A 4,601-nucleotide genomic window follows, 5' to 3' on the forward strand; every position below is an offset into this window, starting at 1 on the left:
TTTTAATTCCCCCATCTTTGTCATACTTAGATTTGGAATGTTTCTGTTTAGAGAAAGAGTCACTTCTTCGGTAATCTTGGAGAGTCTCTGTTTTCAATTATCATGGCTTAGGATACATCTTTCACTCCTTACCTTTGCCCCATACCTTCTATTTCTTGTTGAGCCTAATTTTGGAGTCCATTCATGAAATTGAAGAGCAAATTGTCTTCACTTATGTTATTGATCTGCAACATTAGTTCAAAAAACTTTTCGACATAGTTTACTATAGAACAAGTGTGTTTCAACTCCTTCATTCTCTTCATTGCATCATGAGCCACATTCTTGGGATAAAAGTGGCGTTTCAGCTCATTTTTCATATCCTCCCATGTCTCAATTTTGGAACTCTCATTCTTTACCTCAACATACTTTCTATGCCACCAACTAGCAGCAAGGTCATGAAGATACACAGTGGCTTGATTTACCTTTTCCTTTTCGTCGAGCAGCTTGATTGCATCAAAGTAGCACTCCATGTGCTAAAGGAAATTGCTCAGCTTTTACTCATCTCTCCTCCTATTATACTTCTTGGGTCTAGTAGTTTCAACACGTGTTGTCCGCACTGTAGATGAATAGATGACTGGTCTCGCAACTATCTATTTCTTGTAAATAGCCTGGTTTGTCTTTATCTCTTCTAAGCCCATTTTCACCTTCTCAACTTGAGCTTAATGCTTGGCTAATGCTTCGAAAACTTTGATAAAGTTGGTGATCGTCTGACAACTCTCTACAGTACTCATGTTAACAACATCGAGGATAAAGTCTCCAAGTCCCTCTAATTGTTGTAAACTTCATCCAAAAATTGATCTAGTCGATCTAGCTTCTCAACATGGTCCGCCAACACTAACTCAAATTTAGTCAACTTGGCTTCCACGGATCTCAACGCATTATGAGATCGATCTCGAATGGCCATGAGATTTTTTCCCTTGCTTGTGAGCATCCTTTTTCCCTATGCTAGCATCACTCAAGTTGTCATTGCTTCCTATCATCATTCCCTCCTTTGAGATGTGATATGAAAACCAATGCTCTGATACCAACTGTCACGACCATAGAAGAACCATACCGCCTTAGTGCACAAACAAGAGATCAATCACTAAGTAAGCCTAAATAAACAAAGATTGAGAGACAAACTCTATTGTATTGCTCCTAATTGAATATAATGCCTGGAATATGAAAATAACCTAAGATTAGCTAGCTTAATGTAAGAGTTTACAAGTAAATGTAGTGGTTCAGATCCGTACGTATCCATTAAGATGGATGATTAGGATTAATTATATAAAGGAATAGAATCCTAGTCCTATTTTGTTGCCTTATTTGTGAAAGAACATTTTGAAAGCTTCTAGAAAGATTCTCTAGCGTATTCTTTGATGCTTATGGATCAAGTCTAGGTCAAGCCTCTTGAACTGGATATGGGGCCTCATATGGACTTGGGCTTGCGCCGAACGTAACACAAGGTAGAGATTTGGCCTAGCTAGATGCAAAGCCGTGCTTGATATGATGGTTTTTATTTATTTTTTTTTTTTTTTTCTTCTCAAATATATATTTTTGTCCATATTTTGGTTTAAGATGTGTTAGGCTTTGAGATGTTTTTTTGTTATGTTATGTTGATAAGAGCTTGAAAGTATATATTTTGTTAGTGATTTAATTGGATTATTTGTGGAAAAATGTGTTTAAATTGTGGAATTTGAATTAATTATTTCATAAATACCTTTTACGGGATCACGTGTGTATTTTAAGTATTTTCAGGTTCAAACCAATATGTGAAGGAAAAAGAATGATGTCGATGGAATTCATGACGAGTAGGAACAAACGGTACAAGAATCGGAGTTAAAACGACAAAGTTGTGACGTGTCGAAGATACAACGTAAAATTTGGAAATTCTTCAAGATAAACATTAAGCATGCTTCGCTGTTTGGATCATAACTTGAGCTGTAGAAATCGGAATTAGACGATTCTTGTGGCGTTGGAAAGATTATTCAGAGACCTACAAATTTCATGTTGATGACTTTACCAAATTCTGAATATCAAGGACTCATTGGACAGAAAAAACGATCATCGCAGTGACGATTCTTATCGCCGCAGCGATGGGTCACGGGCCTGTTTAAGTTATTACATTCTCCTAGTCCGAATCTAAATGGGTGAAGACATTTAATTCTTTCCTAAGTAACCTCCAAACCCTAGTACTATAAATAAAGGTCTTTAAGTAGTTTTAAGGGAGATTTGAAGGAGGAGAAAGGACGGCTACTACTTTGGAGATCGGAATTCTTGCGATTCTCGTTCACAAATTAGAGAAGTTTTTCTATTTTTCTTTCTTGAACTCATGTTATTAAATACAATGGTTATTTTCATTACTGTAATTATGAACTAATTCTTTTTTCTAGGGCTAAAGATGTAGCCCAATTTATGAATATGTGTTGATTTAATTTGTTGTTAATTCTTATTGAGCATTTAATTCTAAGTTTTATTATTGTGCATAATGCTTTCAATTCTTAAGGATCCAAGAGTTGAATGATATCATGAGTTGGGTTGAGATCGAGAGATGAAACCTGATTTGTCTAAGGTAATAGAGTTGAATGATATCATGGGTTGGGTTGAGATCGAGAGATGAAACCTGATTTGTCTAAGGTAATAAAACTATAGATTGAGCAAACGCTAAAGATAGGTTACTGCGATCTATGAGGCTCTGGTAAATTCTATACAACTTAATGATCTCTTAACTCCTAAATCCAACTTAGATGTATTTTGGGTTGTTACTTAAGGGTTAATTCGCTAATTGTTCGAGAGAAAATTAGTGGAATATCAGGGAATTTGGCCTTTAGAATAAGCTTAATTAGGTTAACAATAATTATCAATGTATAGGATTAAATTGGTGTGAAATCTGTGCCCTAGGTTTAGTCATATTGATTTGTTTACCATAGTATTAATAAAATTATGACTTTGTTTAATTTTTAGTTTGTTATCTTTTTCATTAAATTCATTCTTAAGATTCTGTTTCATCAAATAGCAATAAAATAGACTAGTTTGGTACTTGATAGATAGTTCTCTTGGGATTCGACACTCGTTTACTCGAGCTTTATTACTTGAGCGATTTCATACACTTGCGAATAGTTTGTCAAGTTTTTGGCGCCGTTACTGGGGAACTATTTTTTATTTTTTTATTTTTACCAATATCAATACGAAATATTTAGTTGCTAATTTGATTTGTTTTATTTTTGTTTACTAATTAATTTTTATTTTTGTTGTTTTCAACTAGAATCTGGAGAGTTTACGTTCAAGAGGTGTTGGTGATCTTAATTCACTAGATTTTGAGATCGAGAGAACCGCTAAACAGTTGAGGAAAGAAAAGAGGCAAGCTGACTCTGAAAAATCAATGGCCAACACAAGAATTGTGAATCCCAATATGGGAAATCAAGAGAATGAGAATGAGGATACTTTAAGAGGAAATGCAAATGGTGGAGTAGCAGTGGTTCAGAGAGCATTGAAGGACTAGGGTGCTATTCTAGCATCAGGAGACCACCAGTTTAAGCACATAATTTCGAGATCAAGCCAGCCATCATTCAAATGATTCAGCAGATGGTTCAATTCGCTAGGTTGGCTAATGATGATTCCAACTTGCATATCGCTAATTTTCTGGAGTTGTGCGACACATTCAGACATAATGGAGTCTCCGATGACGCAATTAGGCTAAGGCTTTTCCCATTCTCTCTTCGGGATAAAGCTAAGGCTTGGTTGATTTCTTTGCCATTTGGGAGCATCATAACATGGAACGAGTTAGCTCAAGCATTCCTTACTAAATACTTTCCACCGACCAAGTCTGCCAAGCTGAGAAGTGAGATTACCAATTTTTACCAACAAGACTTGGAGTCATTGTATGAAGCATGGGAAAGGAATAAAGATCTCTTACGGAGTGCCCTCACCATGGTTTACCAATCTAGTCGCAAGTGCAAACATTCTACCAAGGGTTGCCACCGACTATTCAAGTTATGATTGATGCTGCAAGTGGTTGAGCCTTGAACAATAAAACACCAGAGGATGCATACAATCTGATTGAGGTGATGGCGAACAATAACTATATGAGGACTCTAGAGAGAACTTCAACGAGGAAATCAGCAAGAGTGCACGAAGTTGACAGTTACACTGCAATAGCTGCTCAACTTTCGAACATCCAGAAGCAATTAGGTAATGTGTTGAAAATAAATGCTATTGAATCTTCTTCTCTAACATGTGGCCTTTGTGCAGAAAATCATTCATCGAAGGATTGCCAAGAAAGGAACCCGTTTGCTCAGCCTGAACAAGCCAATTATGTCAATAATTTTCAAAGGGGGCAAGGGAATCCATATTCCAATACATACAATCCAGCATGGAGGAAACACTTGAACTTTTCATGGAGAAACAACAATAAGCAAGAAAAACCTCCTGTTTTTCAAACTCAAGAGCCAAAATCTAATTTAGAGAATGTGTTGACCAAGTTCATTGAAGAGACAAGCAAGAGGTTTGAGAAGACTGATGTCCTAGTTCAAAATCAATCAGCCTCTATTAGGAACCTTGAGACTCAAATTGGGCAAATTCAC

The 4,601-nt window shown here is 36.3% G+C and overlaps 1 non-coding gene across 1 annotated transcript; it reads right to left on the reverse strand.

Moving 5' to 3' along the window:
• Positions 1-3,849: 3,849 nt before the first annotated feature.
• LOC116125382 lies at positions 3,850-3,955 on the reverse strand. Its single transcript, XR_004127322.1, has one exon. It is a non-coding gene; the product is annotated as a small nucleolar RNA R71 (small nucleolar RNA).
• Positions 3,956-4,601: the final 646 nt, after the last annotated feature.

Source organism: Pistacia vera, unplaced genomic scaffold, assembly GCF_008641045.1.
Source record: "Pistacia vera cultivar Batoury unplaced genomic scaffold, PisVer_v2 Contig163, whole genome shotgun sequence".
Taxonomy (NCBI): domain Eukaryota; kingdom Viridiplantae; phylum Streptophyta; class Magnoliopsida; order Sapindales; family Anacardiaceae; genus Pistacia; species Pistacia vera.